At 38.6% G+C, this 15,814-nt stretch overlaps 1 long non-coding RNA gene across 2 annotated transcripts in view; it reads left to right on the top strand.

Moving 5' to 3' along the window:
- The window catches only part of LOC115945346 (uncharacterized), a 38,280-nt gene extending 23,126 nt beyond the window's left edge, over window positions 1–15,154 (top strand). For both annotated transcript variants that reach the window (XR_004079710.2, XR_004079709.2), the window contains exons 2-4: window positions 11,715–11,809; window positions 13,310–13,390; window positions 14,483–15,154. This is a non-coding gene — a long non-coding RNA (uncharacterized lncRNA). The remainder of the gene's footprint in view (window positions 1–11,714; window positions 11,810–13,309; window positions 13,391–14,482) is intronic.
- The last annotated feature ends 660 nt before the right edge of the window (window positions 15,155–15,814 follow it).

The following is a 15,814-nucleotide window of genomic DNA, read 5'->3' as shown; positions in this document are numbered from 1 at the left end:
TCAGGAGCACTATGGAGAGTCTTAATGGCTTTCTGCTACTTCTCTGTTGTATGGCCATATAGTTCTTCCCTTCCTACCTTTTCCCTTGGCATTAGAGAACAGCTTCCTGCTGTTCGCAGAGGTCTTAATCAGTGGGTTGCATTAGCACAGCATTTTTTTGTATACAGTGAGAACATTTCACGATGTGTATTCTGTTTCACCACGCAGAGTGCATCAGAGAGTCTCTGCTTAAAATCCAATTAACGTCTGTAAAGCCTAAATAGATCAACTGCCTGGGGAAATGAAGTTTACTTTGTTAAGAAGCAAAGAAAGAACATTGTGAGTGGTGTGTTCAAAGTGAGGATTTCTTTGTTGTTTTGTTGGTTTTTTTTCCTTTAAGAAATAAGTAAACTTCTAGTACAGTTGAACACCTGCATAGCAAAAGAACTGTTCTCACTCATTTCAAATGTTATCAGCTGCTGTTGGGGTATGGTAGATATCCAGCACTTAAGTTTAGAATCTGATTTAGGGCCATAAGCATATACAAATTGATGCCAGTACTTTACAAACTATAGTGTAACTTTAAAGGTGGACTGTTGCCTGCTAAATTGATCAGAATTACCCACTCTTCATTTTGTGGTATGCTTACATTTCCATTGGAATAAGCTTTACCATTCTGTTTCTTTTTCTCCCTCCCTGCCCTGAAAAAAATTGCTTGCATGCATTTTATGGTGTTGACATCCACTTGCTTCTGCAAGAAATTATTGGATTTTTTTTCCCTTAACAGAGTTTATATACTTTATTATGATAATAGGAAATACTGTGGCAAAACCACTGGGCTTGTAACTCTGAGACTGTCAGCCCTTTTCCATAAAGGTTAGAGGAATAGAAAATCTAATTCAGTTTTCTCGTTTGCCCTTTGTTAATGCTGATAATTCTACTGTTCATATTTTTGTTTTTTAGTAAAATAATAGCTTTCTTTGAGAGATGGCGATAACAGGCATGAAAGATTCTTGGAAGTACTTGAGTAGATGTTGCAAGGGTTTAATTAAATGCTTAGAGGAGAAAAAAGGTATTATTGCTAAACCATTAATATATCACAAACATTTTACGTGTTTTGGATGGAAGATTGCCTTGTAGTTAAGTGATCTTGATTATAACATGATAGGAAGCAGATCTGAGATACTGAATTTATTAGAAACTAAGTACTTTATCCAGCTTTGGACACTTTTGCTCATGTTATAGGTGTTTTTAACAAGCTGGGACAAAGCTTGTAACAATTTTCTGACTGAAGTCTACTTTAATGCTGTCGATACAAGCACAGAATGAAATTTATGAAATCTTTTTTCTACCTTTTCAAAACCTGCTTGTTTCAGCAGACTTTTTTTAATGTCTCAACTTTCCTTCATAAATTCTGTCTTAAATCAGGCTTTTCTGACAGATCAGTTTCCTCAGTTAAGATAGCCATGCATTTTGTGTGCATTATTGTAGTTTCCTTGTAGAGTCACTTAATTACACCATTTTTATTTGCTTAGGGCAGTCATACAGTAGAGAAAGATGAAAAATGCTAAAAATGAAGGAGTTTTGGTCAGATTTTAGCTTTGGTTTAACAGTATTAACTTACCTTTATTTGTCCTATATATTTGATGGCCTGGGGTGGAACTTTTATGCAGTCTGTGCTTACTTTTAGCTGCCAACATCTTCAACCACTTTTCCAAAGTTTGAAAAAACATGATAGCAAAGAAAGAGGAAAATAGACAGTTGTAATTATGGATGAATGAAAGGATGTGTGATTGGAAGGTCATTAATTTTTTTTTTTGAAACAGGAATCATCCCTAGGTACATTTAAATTGCTCTTCATTACTTCTATTGCTTAATTACTTATCTTATTTACTTCATTACATTTTTCTATTACTTTAAAAAGCATCTTGAATTAGTTATGAAACCTGTCCTTTAAGAAAAGTCTGTGTTTAGCTTTCAGCTCTCTAAGTATTTCTAGCCATCATGCTAATGGCTTTGCTAAATAAAATGTCTTAAACGTTTTAGAACTACACTTCCCTTAAAGTAGTGAAGCCCCTGTCATATAGAACAGTCCCAGGTACTATGTTACATAGCAGGACATGGACAAGGCCATATTTAAACGCGGAATAACTGAGGAGCAAACATGTCCTTACTGCAGAGTTGAGAGCACACGATTAATGAGGTGGAAGATTTGCCAGAGCTGAGCTGTGCCAGAAGCCTTCCTCATTCCTGCTGTACGTTAACGTTTTTATTCATTCCACTTTATTGGCACGCATAAAACACCTAAGCATGGTCCATCACACCCCTTCTACTATACCAGGATTGTTTCTACCACAAATTACAGGGTTATGACTGACCAAGAAGGGCAGGGCTTGGTCTCTTGTACCTTTTTATGGCATTGCAAATAGCTATGCAATCATCCTGGAGGAACAGTGCAAGAATACAAATTACAGACTAACCCAGTCTGCTGGTGTCTCAGTGCAAGTGCCTGTTTATGTCAGCTTCACCCTGCTGGTTGTTCCACAAAAAGTGTATGGACATAATGGGAATGCTGAAGGGTCAAGGATGTCTTGCATAGGTGCATTCAGTTGGTATTACTGAAGTTTCTAGTGAAATAAGCTACCTGAGAATAAACTATTGGTGTGCAGCAGTTGAAAGACAGTAGAAAACTCTTTCTCCAATTTGAACTGCAGATGAGTATGGGGAAGCAGACAGTAATTAATGGAAGTGAAATTTAGTCAGAATACCCATACCCAGAAAATGCCAGCAAAGCTGGGTCTCTGCTTTCTGGTACACTGCAAAAGTATCACTTACATTAGGTCCTTAAGTAGTTATTACAGAGGTGGAAGGAGAGGAATGCAGATCCATAGGTGAAAGGTCAGGTAAGCATTGAGGTCTCCTTGGTAAGGGTAAGAGGTTAAACAAAAAAAGTCTCTATCACAAAGCACTACACAGAGTACCAATCTTAAAGGAAATTGCTTTCTAAGATGGTATCAGTAGTCTTGGTCTTCTGATATTTGGTGTAATAACAATTGTACATAGCTATATAATCATTTCTAGCATACATTGTATAGGAAGGTTGAATTTAACTCTCTTGCCTTAAGGTTAGTTGGAATAAGAAGGTGCTCTTTTCTATCCTCCAAGATAGAAACAAAAGGCATGATTTTTCTTCAAGCACTTTGAAAATCAGAAGCCTGCACATGAAGGTCAGGTAAAATAGCTAGCACCAGTTTTGATTCCCCTGTGAATGGTGGAAGGCTCTAGCTCAAAGATATTTACTGGCACATTGGCAGGGATGACAATCATTTTGAAATCTGAAGCATCACAACCCAAACAAGCACTTAAAGGTGTCAGTTTGAAACAATAGAAGTATTTAGAATAGAATCATAGAATAGTTAGGGTTGGAAAGAACCTTAAGATCATCCAATTTCAACCCCCTGCCATGGGCAGGGACACCTCACACTGAACCATGTCACCCAAGGCTCTATCCAACCTGGCCTTGAACACTGCCAGGGATGGAGCATTCACAGCCTCCCTGGGCAACCCATTCCAGTGCCTCACCACCCTAACAGTAAAGAATTTCTTCCTTATATCCAATCTAAACTTACCCTGTTGAAGTTTGAACCTGTTACCCCTTGTCCTGTCACTGGAGTCCTAATGAATAATACATCTGCAGCATCCCTGTAGGCCCCCTTCAGATACTGGAAGGCTGCTATGAGGTCTCCACGCAGCCTTCTCTTCTCCAGGCTGAACAGCCCCAACTTTCTCAGCCTGTCTTCATATGGGAGGTGCTCCAGTCCCCTGATCATCCTCGTGGCCTCCTCTGGACTTGTTCCAACAGTTCCATGTCCTTTTTATGTTGAGGACACCAGAACTGCACACAATACTGCAAGTGAGATCTCACGAGAGCAGAGTAGAGGGGCAGGATCACCTCCTTCGCTCTGCTGGTCACGCTCCTTTTGATGCAGCCCAGGATACGGTTGCTTTCTGGGCTGTGAGTGCATACTGAAGCTGGCTCATGTTCATTTTCTCATTGACCAACACCCCCAAGTCCTTCTCCCCAGGGCTGCTCTGAATCTCTTCTTTGTCCAACTTGTAGCTGTGCTACAAGTAGGTGCTCTGATCTAGGTTTAGGACCTTGCACTTGGCATGGTTAAACTTCATGAGGTTGGCATCAGCCCACCTCACAAGTGTGTCAAGGTCCTTCTGGATGGCATTCCTTCCCTCCAGCGTATTGATCGAAACACACAGCTTGGTGTCATCAGCAAACTTGCTGAGGGCACACTCAATCCCATTGTCCATGTCCCTGACAAAGATGTTGAACAAGACTGGTTCCAACACCGATCCCTGAGTGACACCACTTGTTACTGGTTTCCAGCTGGACATTGAGCCATTGTCCATAACTCTTTGTGTGTGGCCATCTATTTCAAATGCTTCTGCACCGAGTCTCCTGGTGAGTTCCGTCTCCTGTCATAAGACAGCAAGCTGGTAAAATATGTGCTATTTTTTTTTTAGGATTAATACAGCACAAAGGTTTAAACCATTAAATCTTTCATGCATGGGTTTAAATTCTGTGGGGAGGAAAAAATTGTCTCCTCCAGTTTGTGAATAAAACTTTGGTTTTGAGAACAGACAAGCAAGTAACAGTATATGGACAGGAGTGTGGAGTTACTTTCGTGTTCGTTTAGGTATACGATAGAAATGAACATTGTCTTTTCAGTTGCATATTTGATCTTTCTGCACTCTAATGGACTTGCACACACAGAACAATGGAATTTTGCCCATTTCTCGTGTAACCTGAAACCTTGCAAGTTGGAAAGAATAGCTCAATCTGTAAAGTATCAGTGCATGAAACATTATACAAAGCAATTCATAAAGGAATTGGGTTTAACTGGAATTTGCAGTTAGAAACTACTAACTCAACCCTATATTTAAAATCTCTAAGAATTGGGGAAGGAGTGAGAATGATAGGTAACTTAAACACAGTTGAGAAAAATAAAACCATTTACTGCTAGGATTTTTGTAAAAATATTCCTCTTCTCAAATGTATAAAATTAGATCTATTGATTTTCAAAGCTGTGCATCTAGATCAGAAGCTTTCCTGCAGCTTGTATTGTCTTTGCCGATGTAGAGCTTCTGGAAGGGGTGTGGGGAATTGTGTGTGTGTTGAGAAAGCTGTTGGTGTTACTTAGGAGCACACTTAATTCTGATGTGCTCTATGCTTTTCTTTCCTGCTTATGTATGAATATTTAAAAGAACTTAATGTTACTTATCCTTTTTGTAAGGATCAGCATCAGTTTCTCCAAACTTGAGAGTAGATTGGCATTCTACTTTGAACCTCCAACTTGGTTACAGTTGTACCTAATTCCGAGTTGTTTTTTGCTGTGGTACTTTGGGAGTGTTCCAGTTTCTTGAAATTACACAGAGATATGAATTTGTAATTCTGATGACTCCAAGAGTAAATGTTTCATTTGTTTAGCTTGGGGGGAGATAGGGAACAAAAATTCCCTACAGAAATGTAGCGAAGCAGAGAAGGCTGAAAGCTGCAGTGATTTATAGCCTTACTAGAACAAAATCGTGAGGCTACATGGTCCTTAATAATATCAGATATATTCTTTTGACTGTGACATGGTTGTTTTAGATATGTGGGTGTATTGTCACCAGTTCTTAGTCTGTTCTGGTTACACTGGAACACTGTAGCAAGATTTCAGCAATCACTACCATGGGAAATGGTTCATTTTAGCTCTCAGCTGTGTTATTTCTGAGAACAATCATCCTTCTTTAAAACACAGGTTTTACGCCTTGTTACCATTCCTAGATACTGGTTTTCATAGACATCTTTTTGGGGCTATACAAATGCTAGTTCAAACTCTAAGTACTTTCTCTACTTATTCTGAACTAAAGATTTGTGGCAAGACTAGCCTTTTTTAGGAGCAAGTGCACATCTTTCCTTAAAATCAGCTCTTTGGCTGCTGTGTGACAGTTGAGCTGGCCCATGCTAATCTGGGTAAGGTGTGGCCTCTGCATGTGTACTGTGTCTGATCACTTCATTCCAAGTTCTTTGGATGTTTACAGCTATTGCAGGATTGGGGGCTCAAAGCCCCATCCAGTCTGGTGTTGAACACTTCAATGGACCATCCACAGCTTCTCTGAGCAACCTGTTTCAGTCTCTCCAGCTTTGAGAAAAGGATGTTATGTAGGACAGTGACAAATGACTTGCACAAATCCAGTGCATCATCTGAGAAGATGTCTGTATTCCACAAACAGTTTCTATACTCTGTCAGACTTGGGAAGTTCAGGTCCAAATGATTAAGTAAGCAGTTAGATGAGTGATTGCAGTCAGAACCATGGTAGTTACCAAATTAGTCCTGCTTCCTTTGAAAAAAAGAGGAAGAAAAAGATGGTGTTACATTTCCTGACTGATCTCTGATGTTTTCAAGCTCCACAAGTGAAATATGCCTGTAATGCGAATTTAAACTTTGTCAATCAGCCCAATCCCTGGAGAGAAAAGGAAGGTCTTGTGGTTCATTTATACTCCATCCATCACCGATGCCATTGCTCCACTTCCTATTTGTTTCATGAAGGCATCTCCTCAAGAGTAAAAGCTGGAAAAGCAATTTAAGGCAATGATTGGCAGCATGGGGTGAAACCTTTACCAGAGAAGGCCCACTTGTCCTTCTTTCCAAATCCGTACTTCAAGACCAGAAATCTTTATATTGCTTCTAGACTGCACAATATGTACTGTATCCTATGCCAGGCTTATTGTGACAGACAGGATGACTTTTTATTGTTATTCTCGTAACAGCCATGCTTTAAAAAACCTCAGAAATAAATGTTTTCTTATCTATAATAAAATCCAACCCTTCATAATAGCTATCAAACTCTTAATTCTTCCATGAAGCAGTTAGCCAAGACCTGTGGTTTCCATTTAAGGGGGGGGGAAGGCATTTTGCCCAAAAGTAATGGAGAGAAGCAGCAGGTTCAGTAGTAGAATACACCCACCAACATCTTTTTTTAAGTCAGTAAAATATAAAGCAATACTAAATTTACTTGGCATACTTGTATTTTTTATATAAGTCAGATCTTTTTTTGATTTCCTAACTTGAAGGCTGTGGGATTGTTTCCAAACAGTCTGATGCTTTAAGGGTCAGGAGCCTTATAAAGAACAAACAAGAGACTAAATTTTGCTTTTGCTTATACTGGGTTTATGCCAGAATAACTGAAGTGATGTTACTGGAGTTAGTTATCCTTGTGCAAATCCAGAGTAATAGAATAAACTGAGCTTTCTTATCTTGCTGTGAGGAGGACTGAAAAATAAAAGATGTATTTCTGTCAGTTGACTTTTCCTTTGTTAAGGTGGGCAACAATGAAACTGCTCTTACCTGCTGGTTTTGTTCTATTTTAGCTGTAGTTGTCCTTCTGAATTTGTGTTGGTGTTCCTTGTGAATGACAAGACCTCAGAGTTTAAGGCTCGGCTCTAGAAAAGGGTGCTGGCACAGCTGTTTTTTCAACATTGTGGGAAAACATCCCTAATGAATACATAATCTTTGACAATCGCTTGTTTGCTGTTTGCTCACATCCATTTTCTTTGACAGTGTGATCCTGAACAGAGGAGGCTATTTCTCAGCAAGTGTATCTTTGTTCTGGCACTTTGTCTAGGATTTTAAGCAGTGGTTCATCTCATGGTGCAAGTATTTCCAGCTTGTGACTGGTTTGTAGGTTAGTGTTCCCTATTTCATCATGACTCCCTGAGGCACGGTCCCACTTGGCTGCCCACTGTAGTTGCTATCCCACAATGTGGCTTCTGCTGTTACCCCAATTCTAGAGTAGAATCTGAAGGACCAAAATTAAATTGTAAAGTCATTAAGCAAATACACTTCTTACTGTCAGAAAGGTACTGTAGTCATATGAATCCTTTCTTACCCTGCAGTTTCTAGCCATTTTCAAGTGCATTGCTTAAGGGGATTAGAATTAGAATTGGAATGATTAGATGGGTAGAGAGATCAAGTCTGATCTCCCATGTGAAGCAGGGCTGACCTCAAGTATCTATGGTGTGGGGGGAAATACACTGGTTTTTCCATTCCCGAGTTGAAGGTGGGGGGAAGCAAATATAAACTTGGATAGTTTGTTAGAACAATAACATCCACTTTTACTGTTTTCCCCTCTTGCATTTCATCTCACGTTCAAAGTGTGTTACTGTTCCTGACAACATTATAGGCGATGTTCAATTGCAACTGTCTACATTGCTAAAACTTTTTCATTTCTACACTAATAGAAACTGCTAGTGAGTGAGACCATGGGACTAAAGACTTTAATGGTGTTTTTTTATTTCACATGTTCTCAAGCCAGTGTATTTAAGAAAACATGAGTTTAAATTATTATGTAAATAATAACAGTGGGAAAAAAGTTCAAATTTCATTATGTAAATAGCAGAAGTTGTAGAAAACTTTAAGAATAACACTGATGTCCTGTATGTTTTCACAGCACCCTTGGCATTTTCCCAATTCACAGCTGACTATAAAATTCAGTCAATATGGCTTAGAAAATATATACAGCATGTTCAACAGCCATGAGGAATCCAAGCTGACAATGTACGTTTACATAGGTTAATCGTTCTTAAAAACCAATTTCAGTGCAGTGGTTCTGGAATTAACTTTCTAATAATTGTACAGCTGCCTGGGCAGCTGGAAAATTTGACTGGTATGTTTAGACTAACAGTGGAATATGTCTAAGAAGCAGAGCAACAGAAATTTGTCATTTCCAAGTTTTAGTTGGATCAGGGACAGACCTAAAAGTTCAGACCTGTTTAATGTCAAAGTTACCCTAGCACAGAAAGCATCCACCCCTCCTGGAGATGTCAAAGAGCATCAGGAAGAAACAGCAAACCAAGTAATTTTTGCTGAAGGTGCCACATGGTCTTTGAAGAGTTACTTTCATGACAGTTCTGCAGTAATGAACTTGCCTGCTACCACAGGCTGAGCTTATTTGTTTGTTAAAACTGGGTATAAGTGTACATGCAGAGATCTTGCCATTATGCAAAAAAGAAGTCCTTAACTTTGGCCACATGCAACCTGAATAATAAAAGTTAGCTGTCATTAGCCTTACTGTCCCTCTCTCTAAAATGGTTTCTATCTAAAGCTGACAGGCTCACATCAGTAGGCAGTAGGACCAAGGCAGGAGCAAGGCGGTGGGTGTTGAAAACAGATGCAGCCTGCAAAAATATTTTAATAATGTTTTTAATTTTGCATGGAGGCTGGCTACATATTTGTATTGTATCTTGGGAGCAAAGAGGAGAGCCCCAGGCTCCCACCCACACTTGTTTATCATAAAAGGGAGTGGGAGGATTTCTGTTGGGCTGAGGCAGAACTCTAAGCAGCATCTTAAAGCAATGATACAGGTGAGGGGCCTGCTAAGCATTGAAGAATACTTTTTGCCACATCTAGAATGGGGTTGTATCTGTACAGATTATAAAACAGTAAAGAGAGAGAGAAAGGGAAGGCTGTTTTCAGAGTCCTCGAGAACTTGCTTAACCAGTAAATCTAAGTTTCTGGTAAGTTTTTGTGGACACTAAAACAACTCTAAAAGGAGCTGTGGAGGAGCAAGTAGATGAGATTCTGAAGGGATTTCTCACTGTTCAAACCTCAGGTCAAACCCAGATGCCAACAGCATCCTTGTGGCCAGGCATGCAGAGAATGTAGTTCCTTGTACCATTTCCTTACTTTCAAAGCTCATGATCATTTATGGATATATAAAAGGGGTTTAATGCTAGTGACACTGCCAAGAATATCTAAACCCTGAGTATTTTATTGAGAAGATTCTAATCCACAGTTCTTACCATCTTTTTCTTTCTGATATGCTAATTTAATGGGCCATTGTTTTTGATGGTGTGCCCTCAAATAAGGGATGGCACTTTTGAAAGTACATAGGGCTCAGGCAGCCTGTTTCATAGCACGTAAGGGATTTTCTAGCTTGCCCTGAATGAGGAAGCGTAAATTTCAGTTACATCTAAACATTGTCAAATGCATATCTTGGTTCTGTCTTGGTTCTGTTACTTGGCTGTGTTTTATTTAAAAATCTGAACAGAAAGAAAGGCTTGTTTTCTCCCATGAGCTATCTTGGAAAAATGAATAACAAATGTGCTTTTAGCTGGAAGCAGAAGCTGTATGGGGTGGGATGAGTAACTCTAAAACAGTGTAATGTAATCAGCTGTTCTGAACATTTAGAGTTTCTCTGTGTGGAACAGATAGTCTTAGGGCTTTTAGTTCAGTGCCTTGTGTATAGCTGCCAATCAAGACTGAAAATAAATGGTATGTGTTTGTTCATAGGCAGGTTTACTGTTAAACTTACAGGCTTGATGGATCTATGTATTATAGTAGGAAAAACTTCAATATTGAGTGCTCCACGAATGGTACTTGTACTCTTCCGAATGAGAGTGTGTTACTTTGGTTATGAAAGTGTGCTATATTCTACATTAAACTATTACCTGCTAATTCCAACCATATGCTCCCTGAATGGAGCAATTTCAGTTTGCCATTTGCCAGCGTTGTCTGCTGTATGCCTCAAGTTAATTTAGTGCCTTCTGTTCTTGAGAGTAAGCTCTCAAATGCTAGATTGATAGTCTGTGTTGGCAAATCATGGCAAATCCGAATCAGCCACCAGTTTTAGGTGCTCTTTACAATATTAGAGTGTCTGGGTGATTTATATTCTATCATTAGGATGAAAGACATCTTCTTAACTGACTTAGAGCTATACAATCCTTAAAAGTAGACTGGTCTTCAGAGTTTTAAGATACCACAAAGAACAACAGATGAAAATTTGCAGTCTTTCAGCAGCCAGCAGCAGAAGTCTGTGTGTGTGGGGGGGATAGGATTGCAACTGGGAAAAGATAAGGGAATTGTCACTGTGTGATTATTATTTATTAGAAAACCACTCATTCTGCTGAACTGCTGTGGTCTAAATTTTTCCCACCTTAACTGGGCACAGCAGTCAAGTCCATGCTCCTCAAGTATTTGCAGTGGCTAGAACCAGCATGTCATGATGCCAGTTGAAGGTCATAGAAGTTTTGCATGAAAAAAGAGCTTGATGGATCACAATATTGGGTTGAAAGATTAAAGATGTTTACAGGCTTCCATCTGGGATTCCTAAATCCATGAAAACTATGGACTGAAATGCTTCAAAGACTTAATGAATTATAAATAAGAAACCTCATTCATTAATTGCTCAATCATGAATGCAGATACTCAAGCTAATGCTATAAAAGGAGTGTTATAAATGTGTGGCAGAACTACAATTATCATTCATACACCACTTCTGGTGGGGAAAAAGGTGTAACCAGACTGTGAAAGATGGGAAGGCTAAAATTTCATAATGGTGACGTGAGCTAAAAAGTTGGGAAACTATGAACAAGTTAACAAAAATAAGTAGCTGCTCTGGTGTTGAGCTTGGTTCTCAGAGCCGTGATCAGCAATGTTCTGAGAGTTCAGACACTGGCAGTGAATCAAATATTTCTTCCTTCTCCAGCACCAGTAGCCCTAACATGCCCCTCTGGGGGAAAAGTGTTTTTTCACTTTGAACAGATGGTATTATCTTGAGCTAACTGGCTGCTTTATGAACATTTTCAAAAGGACAAGTCTTATATGCAGAAGGCCAAGAATGCAGCTTCATTTCCTCTTTCAAAGTTTAATCTAAAAAAGTTGTTTACTCTTTTTGTACAGATTTAATTTGGAGCACATATGCCCAACATATGTAACATCATCAAACAGTTACCTGATGCTCTTCAAAACAGTGTGAACAAAGCAATAACTTCAAGGTATGTATGGGTAACTGTACAGGCTGGTATGAATTTGCATCCAGAGCTGCTTGGTTTCAGTTTTGTAACAGTAGTCTCTGTTAAGAGAAACAGCCTTTAAGATGGAGGCCTAGATTATGTGAATGTATGTCTCACTTTTGTGTATAGTGTATAGTATAAGTGTTTGAAACTTTTCAGTTTAATTTTCATAGCAGCTCACTCCCTGCTTCCCAGACTTCTGTAAGATTCACTGTATTTACTTGGAATCTTTAAAATTACATGAAAAAGGGAAAAAAAATCCTTTCCTTTTGCAGAGCATCTTTTTAGGAGCAGACATTTTCATATTTTTTTGCCAGTGTTCTGAGTGCTTTGATTTACTTTTACTGTAGTAAGTCAAAGTAAATTTTACAGCCTCACAGGCTCAGCTATCTGAAATACAATCATCTGTCAGAAGCCCTCAGTGGGACAATTACAGCCCCCACATCCTCCCACAGCAAACATGATTATGGGAGAAGAATGCTTGAGGTCTGCAACTGAGATTAGTAAATGTGAAGTACTCTTGCTTCAGTCTTCACAAAATCACCTGCTACAAGTCTTGGTAATGAGATAGGTGAGATTGAATGTGTGTTCTACATTAATACTGACTCTATATATTTTGAATTTTTTTCAGCATCTGTCTTAATGATGTCTGTTTAAATTAGGTAGATACACATCTCTTATTTGGTTTTATGTTCTTTACAGAGCAAATACAGCTTCACATACTCCTTTGATATGAAATACAGTGCATATCCAATACCTGCTCCTTATTGTTGAGTGCTCTCAGCATTGCTTTTCTACCTGACTCTTGTTTTCTTTCCTTCCCAATATCTTTCTTACTTCTTGAAAGCAAAAAAGACCCCTAGTGTCATTCCTTCCTAATGTTTTTCAGCAGTTCTTCCTTCTTACCTCTGTTTCCACAACTGACTTGAGGATCTTTTTTTCAGGTGATACACACTTAACTGTCACTTACATGTATGTAAAACAAGGGCAAAATAGGTCTAAGATACCACTCTGATTTAAACAAGGAGCATTGTGATTTGTTAATGCTCTGCACAGATTGCGGAGCCCTAAGGTGCCTGACAGAAAAAGATCCTCAACAGCAAGTGACCAAGTCCAGAATCTTTCTGTGCCATACACAGACCAGGCAGTTTAGTGATGCTCCTTTACAGGAAATACTTCATGGGGAGCCTGAGCTCTGAATCAGGTTTTTCTTTCTTAGTTTAGAAATGTGTATATAAGAAGGTGTATATAAGAAGGTAACAGTTATTTGTTGGGAACAATAATATTACTAATAATGATAGAATCCTTAGGCACTTCAGTGAGAAAATGCATGTATTTATTCCTTTGAGTCTTAAGTATGTCAGATGAAAATTTAAACTATAGATGTGTTACATGGAAAACCATATGGCTCGATTCATGCTTGGAAAGACATTTGACTTGGCTAAATTAATTTCTCAGCACATTTGTCCTTGTTGTCTGCAGGATTCTGGGGATTATAACTGGAATGCAGACAAGGCTGACATGTCCTTCAGCATTTTTAGCATGATCTAAGTATGAACACAGGTGGGCAATTAAACTCTTTGTGCTTCATTTCCCACTGAATGTCAGTTGTCATTTCACTCCCACGATTGGAAATAAATATCAGTGATGATGAAGCACTCTCTTCTACCTTCTGTAATCAAATGGAGGCATAGCAACATCTGAAAATATAGCTTATTGTGTCAGGGATGCTTTTGGCACTTCTTTTCCTAGCCCAAAGGAAAAAAAATATCTAATCCTTGCTTTTTTGATATGGATTTTTTTTTTCTCGGAGGTGCCTGCCACATCTCTGGTGATGTGGATAGTGCATTTATTATTGCTACTGTTTTGGAGAAACAAAGGGATCAAGAATAACATCTTGCCCTTTTGTGGAAGTGAATGCCTGAAGTCTCTGCAGAGAGTGGAAAGTAGCAAATAGTGCTCAGTAATGTGGCTTTCATTCAGAGAAAAGAATACAGGAAGGAACACTATTTAGAACTGTAAACGAATTCTAGTACAATAGGGAATAATCTTAGTAAAAAAAAAGAAAGGAACAGGAGCAACTCTGGAAAATATGTGAGATTTTGGGGGATCACATAGATTAGGTTTTGGGGTTTGTTTTATGGAGATTATGAATGCTATTTTAAGGAGTTTGTTTTAATATAAAGTACTGTTTGTAGTAGAATCACACAGATAATGTGGATCCTGCATCTAAATTTTCATTTATAAGCCACAATTGTATACAATAACAGAGGGACATACAGCACAGATTAATTTCCTTGCTGTGATACAGAACATAAAGGATAGTGAAGTCTTGGTTTGCTTATGACTCAGGCACAAAGTCTCCAGACTGACCTTTCAGTGTCCATTAATTTGGCTTCAAGAAGCTGGTTTTTTTTATCATCCCCTCGTTTTTGTAAAGGCAGCCTGAAATATGGTTCTGAAAGCAAGAGCAATCTTGTTCTTCCCAGAAAAGCTCATTCTCCTGCCTTGGTATTACCCAATATTACTTAGCTCTTGTCTGGCAAAGTTTGGTGGGTGGAGGAAAGGAATAAGTCTTATTTTGAGATTTTTAAAAGGAGCTGAATTTTATATTAGCTTCACAGTTTATTTGTTTTATTCCTGTCCAATAAACAGCTGCTTTTCCATGGGAGCCTGAGGAGAACTCATTCAAGATGAAAGGAAGTGGAATGCATCTGAAAGAACAGCCAAATTTTGATGGCTTTTTCTTGCTGATGATATGAGCAGTTAAATCTTTTAAAGGGCAGTGTTGCTTTCCTTTTAGTCCTATTGGTTGTACAACTCTTACCCATCTTTTGTGAATGTATCATATTTAATCGTTTGCCAAAACCCGTTTGTTTAATTAAATTCTTTTAAGAGCATACCACTCTTATATGAAGTTTGAAGGATTATATGCAGCTTGTTTTTCCCCTGGTACTTTCAGGTTGATTTTGATCATTGCCTTCATATACTGGCTTACATTTCTTTTATGTGCTGCTTAGTGACACAAAGAGGGTATGGCGGTCTTGTGTGACTAGTATAATATTCATGCTTCATTATGTAGAGAAACATTTATTGCTGTTGAATAACCTGATGGACCTATGGTGTTGTTTTTCCCCTTAAAATAGTCACTTGGTTCCATGTGCTTGAGGTGCATAGTGTCTCATGTTTGTTTGAGCAATTTAAAATAGGAAACATGGATAGGACCATCTACAACGCGGTTTGTGAGGCATTACTGAAATCCAGCTCATGCTGATGGGAATTACAAAACTGAAAGTGTTGCACTTCCTAAGTACATTTCTAATAAACATTAACGTGTGGCAACAATGTCTCTCATGTTAGTAATGCTTCTTACCCTTTAAAACCTGTTGGCCTATGCTGAATTCTGGACTGCTATACCTGACCAGTTCTGGTGTCTGTCTTGATGGCTTGCATGGAAAAGCTCCTCTCAGTGAAATATTGGGATGTATAGTCTCTGTATCCCTTCACTGGCAGGCAGCTCAGTTTGCCTCCAGAAGATACTGCCATACTGTAAACGAAGCATGTAGTTGCCACTCAGTACTCTTAAGGTATGAGCAGAATGATTATTTTCATCTTTGTGGCAGTTTAACTATCATCACTTTCTGGTAATCTTCCTGCTTAACTTGGACTCCACAGACAGTAATTTCAGCACAGTAACACAACTGAATGTGTCTTGTTAAAACTTCAAACTCAGGGAAGTGATCAGTTCTGATAGTTAACACACAACACAGGGGTTTGCCTGGGTACTGTGGCCAATTATCACCTATCAGAAACTTCATCACTTCGTAGAATACTTCATGACATACATTGCACAGAGCATTCTTCTCAGTGGAAGAGCTGAACAGTTTCAACAGTGTTGGAAAACAGGTTGAATTTTTAAATAGAGAATATTTTTTCTTTGGTGGTTATTTGTTCCAATTTTCTTCTTTTCTTGTCATATTTTTTTTA

This window comes from Melopsittacus undulatus, chromosome 9 (genome assembly GCF_012275295.1).
Source record: "Melopsittacus undulatus isolate bMelUnd1 chromosome 9, bMelUnd1.mat.Z, whole genome shotgun sequence".
Taxonomy (NCBI): Eukaryota; Metazoa; Chordata; class Aves; order Psittaciformes; family Psittaculidae; genus Melopsittacus; species Melopsittacus undulatus.
Note: the sequence above shows the minus strand (reverse complement) of the source record. Positions and strands in the feature narration are given on the sequence as shown.